The following is a 10,678-nucleotide window of genomic DNA, read 5'->3' as shown; positions in this document are numbered from 1 at the left end:
TCATAACTTTTTGATGACTTAGAATCAACTACAAACATAGATGATTGTTTTGAATCTAAATATTTCAATTTACCCAAAACAAACTTATATTAATTTATCCAACTACACTTTAAAACAAAAATGAAATTGATATTATTACCAAAGGGCTTAACTTTGCACCAACTCCAAAATTCTACCACATAAAATTGGTTTCTGATGTGTTAGAGGTTTTCAAGAAAAGTTAGAATTAAACATTACTTTTTAAATAACAATCAAAATAAAGAAGCAGATGAGAAGATTCACAAATCTCTCTTGAAATTTAAGCCACTTTCAGATTGGGATCCCCCAGCTTTGAATCCAGATCACCCTATAGAGCAGTTTTTAAATATAATTATTTCTAACATTTCTGATCCTACATTTGCAGATACTTTACCAAAAATCAATAATTAAAAAAAACTGCAGCAAAAAGCTATATATTCTTTACAAAATAACAAGGACATAATAGTACTTCCTGCTGACAAGGGGGATGTGACTAATAATGAATATAAAGGATTATATTGCTGAAGCAGAAATACAACTGAGTGACACAACTACTTATAAAATTTTAAATAGAGATCTTAATGGAGAATTTTGTTCAACAATATCTAATTACAGCCAAATACAAAATAATTGAATCGTAAAAAAAGTGAGGGCTCTGTGGTGTAATGGTAGCACATTCACCCGGCAAGTGAGATTTGGGTTCGAGTCCGGCGGAGCAAGTACTTTTTGTGATTCAATGTTTATTGAAATTAAAAATAAGACTATTGCCATTTATACAAATTTAATGTTAATTTACATAATGAAAAATGCATTACAAGAAAAACTTAAGTGATTATATTCCTTCAATTTACTAATAAATAAATCTCCAAAAAACAACAACATTCTACATATTGCCCAAAATCCACAAGAATATTTCAAAGCCACCAATTATAGCTTCAATATCTTCTCCAATTGAGAGAATTTTCTTCTTTTGTTTGATGACCATTTAAAAGAATTTGTGACTAATCTTCCTTCTTTCGTGAAAAATGGTAATAATTTTTTTGCACCTTGTGAAAAATGTAGCTCAACCTCTTTCCTGAAAATACTAAATTTAGTAACAATCAATCTTCAATCATTGTACACAAATATTGATCACCAACAAGGAATTGATTCCGTCACATACTACTTAAACAAACGTCCCACAAATACACTTCCTTTGTCAGATTTTCTATTTAACATTAATAAATTTCATTCTAACTATGAATTGCTTTAGGTTTCAAAATAACTTTTATCTACAGCAAAAAGGGACAGCCATGGGAACAAGAATGGCTCCTTCTTATGCTAATCATGTGATGGGCAAGCTTGAACATGATTTTCTAGAAACACAACCATACAAACCCATATTTTGGAAACGTTACATTGACGATATCTTCATAATATGGACATATAGTAACGAACAATTACAACATTTTTTCTGCAATTTAAATTTACGTGGGAGATATCTGACTCAATTTTAAGTTTCCTGGATATAGATATTTTTTATTGAAAATCAGAAGTTGAAAAACTAAAATCAATATAAAAAACACCAACGCATTTCAATACCTACATTATGACAGTTGTCATCCATCCCATGTCAAAAAAAGCCATTTCAAAGAGTTTAGCTAAAAGAGCCCAAAATTTATGCAGTGACAAATATCACTTAAAAACAATATATTGATAATTTATTATCAGAATTTTTCAAAAGGTTTTATCCACGCAAACTTTTAAACAACAAACTGAACACTAAATCACTATCAATTGGAACAAATAAATCTAAATTTGACAATAATGATCCAAAGTTTTTAACAAAATACCACCCAGAACTTTATAAAATTAACAATATACTTCGAGTAGTAGCATACAGTTTATTGGACAGCTCTGCTTCAACTAAAAACATTTTCAAATACATTCCAAAAATAAGATTTAGAAAACCACCAGTTTTGAAAGATATTTTAGTCCATCCAAAATTACCTAAGCACAAAGACCAAGAAAACATAACAGTTGGGTCACATCCTTGCAATAATCCCAGGTGTTTAGTTTTCAACATGTGCTCTACTTCAAAAACATTTACAAGTAGTTCTACACAAAAATTCATACAGTAGGTATATTTGAAGACTTAATATGTGAATAAAAAAATATTGTTTACCAAATTCAGTGCAAGTTACGCCCTAAAGATTACATTAGCTCAAACGATAAATTCTCTTAGAACAAGGATGACAGGGCACAGGTGATGCATATAAACGTTAAAAAAACACAGAGTAACCTGTAGTGGCACATGGCTTAATACATACAGTAATTAAAATTTTGAAGAAACATATTCAGTGAAACCAATTACAAAAATATCAGAAAAATTTAAGTACAAACAGTCTTAGAACCATGGAACAAGCCCATAAGCTTGTCACTGAATCAAAATTTCCAAATGGATTAAATTTAAGGTGACTTAGTCAACAAAATGAATTTATAAAAATTAAATCATATGTTTACCATTCTACATAATTCATTCTTAATTTTCATTTTCTGTGTTTGATGTTTTACGTTTATTTTGTTCTTATAGCTTTATTTATATTTTTTGTAATTTCCTGAAGACGGCTTAAGCCGAAATATAGAAAAACTGTTTAAATAAAACATTTGAAGATTTCTTATTGAAGATTTTATATATATATATATATTATATATATATATATATATATATATATATATATGTATATATATATATATATATAACCAAATTACTCCAGTTTTCATAAATAATATTTTAATAATAATTAGTATTTTTCTATATTTAATTGTCTGCTGTGTCTATTCGTAGGCAAAAAACTGACCGGCAGTATGCAAATTACTGATTGCTAAAACTGATTTTGCTAATTGTGTTTTTGTAGTAGTTCTTTGTGTATAAACACTATTTAGAAATATACAGTAACAAATAACGTGATGTTCAGATCATATTAACACGCTTTTATTAGCTTCGGTTTGTATCTATGTAACTGAATTTTTGAGCATAATTTTCACAATTTCCAGAAGTCTGATTAATTTCAAACTTTGCATACGTATCAAGGACCGATGACAATGCAATAATTTGATCATAGTTTTCCATTATCCTTATAAAGGACCGCCAGGATTAATAAATTATATTATAGATCCTCTGCGATAGAGGTAGCGCGCGATCTGCGCTAACCCAGCGTTCAAGTCTCCATTCAATCTGCGCTAACCCAGCGTTTAAAAGTCTCATTCGTCTCGGTATTCTCGGATGTGCTGGACCCTCTTAATATAGATATCAAAGAAAAAGTGAGGGCTCTGTGGTGTAATGGTAGCACATTCACCTGGCAAGTGAGAGATCCGGGTTCGAGTCCCGGCGGAGCAAGTACTTTTTGCGATTCAAAGTTTATTGAAATTATATGTATCAGAATATAGAAATTATATGATAAAATATAAAATGATTTACGATACGAAAAATTCAACTTAGTTAAGGGTGTAACATTTTATAATAGTATATCTCAAAAAATAAGTAATAGTTTTAATACAGCTCAGTAAGAATGATAAATGATATATACTAGCCAAACATTACGTTTATTAAATACTTCACATACCTAACCCTCAAGTCCGGCAAAGGTGTTTCAAACAGCCACAGTTCCTTGGTAGCTTAGATGCCAGCCTTCGATTTTTACGACAATAATTAATCTAAAGAGAACTGCGAAGCTCCGAGTCTCCAGGGATCAGAGCCGACATCTTAAGTGCAAGCTCGAGGAGTCATATTGAGGCGATGCAGGTTGCTATTTCCCCGTTGGTAGCTATTAATAGGGCAGAACCTTTAATGAGGCACTGATGACAGAAACGCACCAAGCGGGCAAAAACCTGTCCGACCCGACATCCTTGATCTAGGCTCGCGATAGTTTGCTGCTGGACAAGCCTATGTTAGCACTTAGTCGAGTAAGATCATTAGACGGTATTCGGATTGAAGAACTTGATTGCTCTAAGTTAACAGGAAATACCCCATGCAATAGTGAAGCTTTAAATGAAATGATGAGATTGCAGAATGATTCGTAAGAAATACCATATTTCCACAAGAAACTAATTGATTAATCAAACTAAAAAATGAAAAATAAATAATAGTTTAAAAAACTAAAAAACACGCTTTTATAGCTAACCAAACTAAAAAATAGAAAATAATTTTTTAATTGCAAAGAGTTTATATTATGGTAGTAGAAGGCAAAGCAATCATTTTCATAGTAAATCACCTCAAAATAAAAATTATAATAAAATTTTAAGTTATTAACAGAATAAATTAATTCAGAGTAAAAAGCGTGGGGTGCATTTTACTACATTTCATAAGTCTCCTCTCAAGATAATTACCGATAGAATAATTGTAATATTTAATATATCAAGCACCCCATGCTTTTTACTCTGAATTAATTTATTCTGTTAATAACTTAAATTTTATTATAATTTTATTTTGAGGTGATTGACTATGAAAATGATTGCTTTGCCTTCTACTAACATAATATAAACTCTTTGCAATTAAAAATTATTTTCTATTTTTAGTTTGGTTAGCTATAAAAGCGTGTTTTTTAGTTTTTTAAACTATTATTTATTTTTAATTGAAGTTTGTTATTTTCTATATCTTTTTCCATTTTCTTTAGCAGTCACACACCATTTTGTTTGTTTTTTTATTCAAACAATTTTATCTTTGTCATCTTTACGATTGTTACAAAACTTGGTAAAACGGGTCCATATCAAAAGGTATTATATAAACATTTTTTTAAATAAGTTTTAATATTTTCCAAATGGCGACCATTTCGTTTTTGCTTGAAGAATATCTAACAAACCACTGTTTTTCTAAAAATTTTACAAGACACAACATAGTTTTTTAAATGCCTTTTTCCTTTTCAGGGATACCTTATTTGTAAAAATTAGTTAAGAACCAAATATTATATGGAAGGTTTCGTATTACACAGGACAACTAAATGGCCCATAATTTGACAGCTTTTGAACAACTGTTATTTAAATCAGCTGTAACTGTAATAAAAATAGAAACACTGAACATGGGCGTTGAATATTTAACTCATAATAAACAGTTGTTTTCCCTAACACTACCAACTGCAAAACTGATCTTACATACATGAAGGTAAGATTATATATATATATATATATATATATATATATATATATATATAAATTATATTTGTTACATCTTAAAGGTTCTAATAGTCAGTTGAAGTGTTATATTTTAAATTACAGTAACAGACTATTTATATAGCAGCTGTTCAAATACTGTCAAATTATGGGCCATTTAGTTACCATGTGTAAATTTAAACCTACCAAAATGAGTGTTAGGATTTGTCTTAACAGTTCCGGAAACTATTTTAGGCCAAGCAGAAGTTCCCTCTCCTACTTTGTGAAACCATCACAATGTCTTTCACACTGCAGTGGTGTTAGGATGACATTTGATCTGAGAGACATCCCAACTTTTGCTTTATTGTAGTCAATGACAACTGAGGTCTTCAATATTTGTGGTCCACCGACTTTTTTTAAAGTTCAAGCACATAATCAGGCCTATGGAATGTGGAGAGCACGTGTACTTCTTCCTTATCCTTCCACTTAGTAACAACTACAATGCCTTCATTGTTTTCTGAGCACCACTATTTCACACTTACAAATGTTTTCTTTCAGTAGGTTTTTTGGTAAACCTTTGCGGTTCATTCTTAAAGCACCAGTCAGATATGTTTGATTTGACATCAGATTGCCAAGATTGACAGATGTGTAATAGTTGTCAACATATAGCTTATGACCTTTATTCAAACTGTTTCTCATAAGCTCGTTTACCACTTTGGTAGCAATAGAGTTGTCTTAGGTACTTCATGCAGTACCTTTCCTTATGTATATTTTTACTGAATATGTGTACCCAGATCTATCACACAGCTTGAATATTTTGATGCTGTACTTGTACACTTTTCAAAGGAATGTATTGCTGGGAACCTAGCCTACCACGAAATGGTATCATTGTCTCGCCTATCACTAACTCTTTCTCTGTTACTTTAAAGTTGTGAAATACGTCATTCAGTGTAACCAGCAGGGGTTTAACTTTGCCATTTTGCCCATCTTTTTCTAGGTTTCTTATTATCATTAAAATGCCAGAAACTTAAAAGTAATTGGATCTGTTTTGCTCATTACTTTTTGGGCAACAAAGGAGCTATACAAAGAATTTTTCAACCAGTAATCACTTATATGTGGAAGTAATACTAAACCCATATGTACAAGCAAACCAATGAATTTGTTCATTTCCTCTATATTTGTATTTTTCCAGCCTTTTAGTCTTCTATTACGGCTGAGTCACAGCTTAGAAATTACATCATTTACATAGCGATTGGTCTCCATAACGATCATTTCAATTACTTCATCATTCAAGTAATGCTCAAAAAAGTTAATAGGCTTTGCATCATCAGGTGAACTGAATTTTGGTGTCTAATTGGAGTGAAATTTGTTGCTTACCCTCATATATGTCCCAGCCCACATCAGTACCCAGGGTATTTGTAGCATTACTACTACCAGATGTGTGATTTGTAGCGTTATTAGCACCACTAGAATTCTGATTACTGTCTGTTAACATCAATGTAGTTTTCAGAGTCCATACCAAGAATAAAATCTGGATCACTGTCACTATCGAGTATATCACTATCATTGACTCAACACTACCATCGTCACTTATATCTGTATATAAATCACTCTGTGACGAAGGATTATCGATCAACCTTTTCAGATGAACACAGTTGATAACTTATTTTACTAAGTAACTGAACATTACGAACAATCAGAGTAACATCACTTAGCAGAAACACAATGGAGGGAAAACAGTTTGGAGACTGACTAATAACTTTCTGTTGTGTTCTGTGACAGGACAGCTGATGTGTCTGTAGAAGTCAGCGAGCAAAAAACATATGAGGTATTTGTGCTCCTAACAAAGAAAACTAAATTTCCCTATTATAAAGCGCCGTGCATAGTGGCCAGACAGGTACGTTTTTTAGTAAAATTTGTATATATATAAATAGTAGTGTCATACTAAAGTGCATGATGCTTTATAAACATGATATTAATAAATAAATCATAAAATCATAGTTAGTAGTCCTCAGTAAAGAGGAAAAACCCCCAAAGTTGCAAGAATTTAAGTTAAAAAAAATTTGGCACTCTACCACTAAAACGTAATTTATGGAATCAGCAGTTAATGTATTAATACAAACACTTTTACTTAAAACACCCTCTGAAACAAGTAGTAAAAAAATAAATGAATCACACTTTAGTGTCAAGTAAAATATATTCTTTACTACTCCCTTAACACTCACATGTAGAGCCTAATTTTCTTAAAGGTTGTGAACCTCATAGTAAATGAAATCACAATAATGCTGAAAAGAAAAATAAACCTAAAGATATCCAGACTGCTGTAAGAAAACTGGCAAGATTTGTATTCATGTTTATAACAATCATATAATATATTAAAATATAGCTCCAAGTCAGGCTATTTCCTTACAATAATGTATAGTTAGTCTATTAAGTGAAGGCATTCTTTAAGTCTATGGAGTGTGTCCCAAAAAACAAACCACAGAGCTAGTCTATTTAAGTAATTCCCTTATTAGACAAATTAATAAAGTCAGTGTATATGAACACATTGGAAATTTTTTGGAATTAAATAATTGTTTAAATTTAACTCATTATATCATAAAAAATATAGATTATTTGTATACTAGATTACTTTGTAAAATATATCTAGTTTTCAAGGGTAAAGAATATACTCAGACTACTTTGTATGACCTGAGCAAAGATAGTGTGACAATAATAATCTCGTAAAAAGTTTAGATAGTATGTTTACCAAAGCTCATGCAAACATATTCGTATGAAACTAGTAGAAAAATAGTATGCATAAATGAGTATCATAGATGAGACTACTGTGAAGTAGGTGTTCCATAGGACTTATTCCTGGGTCCTCTATTGTTACTAATTTATATAAATGATTTACCATCAGCAGTCAAACTAATAACCATTCTATATGCAGATGACAAAATCTTTACAGTGTTGGTAAGAGTCTCTGCAAGCTTGAGATGTTGATTGGTGAGACATTGGTTCACTTTGAATAGACTCTTACTGAATAAAGAAAAAATATATAATGTTTAATTCAAATGAAATCCACCTTCCAAAAGTAGATTGGCAAAACTTTTAGGGATTCACATAGAGTCAGTTATCTTGGGAGTCAACATATAGATCATTCAAATTATTCACTGTCCTGAGTTATATACCTAATAGGACGTATTGAATGATATAGTTCCTCAAAGTTATGTCATAGCAGTGACTTTAAATGCTTCCAGTCTGTTTTTAGATATGTGGGTGATCTGTAACAGGACACAGGACATCTTTATTCAACAAAACATATTTATTAGAGCCATGACTAAGGCAGGTACAAGGCCTACTTTCCTTCAGTTACAAATCCAAACTGTAATTTATACTTATTTTATATCTCATTATGTACAATATTTAAACATCAAGATAGTTTAAAATTTAATTATGTTTGTAAAAATATGATATCAGGAAAAAAGCAATGAATAACACAAGAATATAAGACTGTTAAAAGCCACATCTTATTGTATTTGGAAATATTGTATGCGTAGAAACCTTTAGTTTGTATTGTAAATTAAATAAAGAAAGTAATACTCTTTGTTCTTAAATATGTGTTTTATCAATAAATTAATGTTTTTACATTAATTGGTATTAGACATTTTGTCACAAATTATTTTGTAAAGTTTTTTAGTTGTTGCTCTTTAGTTGTAAGTAATAATTCAAATATTGTGTCATCTGGCTGTGTGCAGTTACTTTTGAAAGTCAATAATACATACAAATTTAAATGACAAATAAATATTATTATTAATAATTAAGTAACCAAAAACTTGTATGTACATTTTATCTGACTAAAGGAAAGTATGAAAAGGATGAAAATAAAAACAACATTATTTTGTCAACTTTTAATATAAATTAAGACATAAAACAATATTAGCCAGAGTAATGGTAACTGCCTGTTGAAGTAAACCGAACGTAGAGAAAAGCAATATAATGCAACAAAACTTTCTAACCTATGACTAAATAATATCACATTCTGAACACATACACTTGGAGCCTCTATGTCCTAGACCAATACTTCATCAACCATGTCCTGGTCACTTCTCTAGGCAAGTTTACATTGATGGCTGACAAAGATAAAGTTCATACATCTCAACATGTTTATTATCTCCGTTTAATAAAGGATTGTACTGAACATAGGGTGTTTATTACAATCTAAAAAAATGGAAAAAGTAACTTCCAGCCACTTAACTTGTTTGTAGCAAATGAATGAAGCAAACTCTGCCCCCTTCTAAAGACTGTAGTTTAAAATGGTGATCTTAATAAGCAGATTAGAGAGGAGGGTTATCACATATGGGAAGCGCTAATAGAAGTGTTCCGATCCCAGACGGAATTTGAACCTACACTCCTTTAAACCAGACTTAAGTCCAATACTTTAATATGCAGCCATCAGCTTTCTCTTATAGTTTCTTCATGCCTTGCGTGTTACTAATAAAATATGTGTGATTTTGATCAATTAATTTTATAACTGATGAAGTGTAGGTCTGTGTTGTGTAATCATAAAATAAGTGAATACAATTCTTTGTTTGAAGGTTATTTTTGACGATGGAAGGATTGTGAAGGAAACGTAGTGTTACTGATTTTTTATTTCACTGAACGATGGCAAATGTCTGGAAAAATCCTGTTTCCTTCACAAGTGAATACAGTGTTTTTAAACACCACAACACATTTAAGGCTTGAGAATAAATTACCTCAGCTGAGAGTGAATCACATGAAATCACTTATTATCTTTTAAAGTAAAAAACAGTGTAAATTGGCTGGACTTATAAAAAAAAAGAAACTGTCTTCATTATTTAATGTGGCGAATTTTTCATGTATTTTCAAGTACTGGGAACACTGAATTACTCTTAGGATGGATGGCTAGAATTGTGTTCGTCAACTGAAAAAGAACGTACAATTCTATTATATATATATATATATATATAAAAAATTTTCAATAACTTTCAATAAAGATTGAATCATAAAAAGTACTTCCTCCTTCGGGACTCGAACCCAGTATTCTCACTTGCCGGGCAAGCATGTTACCAAGTACTTTTTGTGATTAAATCTTTAATTGAAAATTTAAATCAGACTGTTGCCGTTTATACAAATGTAAATATATATATATATATATATAAAACATGAAATATATGTACATGATTTTTTTACATTGGAAATCCATTTGATACTGGTTTTTTTGGCTGAGCATTACCAAAGTACACAAGTATTTAATATCTTAAGAAAAAGACTGATCTAAAAGGCTTCAAATTTTGCGTGCAAATATTTACACATTTTATAAAGTCCTGATTTTGAAATCTGTAGAATGTTTGACTAACTGTGAAAAACTGCCTTTAGTTATTCATCTAAGATATAAATAAGAAGTCAAAGCCAGCCACAATGTAAACTTAAACCTGACTATCTTTAAATCTAGATACAGTTGCATTACAATAACAAAATAAATACTTAGTAAAAAAATAAGGTCCCCTTCATTATTCATATAGGCACA

General features: G+C 30.5%; 1 non-coding gene across 1 annotated transcript; it reads left to right on the top strand.

Moving 5' to 3' along the window:
• The first annotated feature begins 3,326 nt into the window (after positions 1-3,326).
• Trnaa-ggc lies at positions 3,327-3,397 on the top strand. Its single transcript has one exon. It is a non-coding gene; the product is annotated as a tRNA-Ala (tRNA).
• The last annotated feature ends 7,281 nt before the right edge of the window (positions 3,398-10,678 follow it).

Source organism: Homalodisca vitripennis, chromosome 1 (genome assembly GCF_021130785.1).
Source record: "Homalodisca vitripennis isolate AUS2020 chromosome 1, UT_GWSS_2.1, whole genome shotgun sequence".
NCBI lineage: Eukaryota > Metazoa > Arthropoda > Insecta > Hemiptera > Cicadellidae > Homalodisca > Homalodisca vitripennis.
Note: the sequence above shows the minus strand (reverse complement) of the source record. Positions and strands in the feature narration are given on the sequence as shown.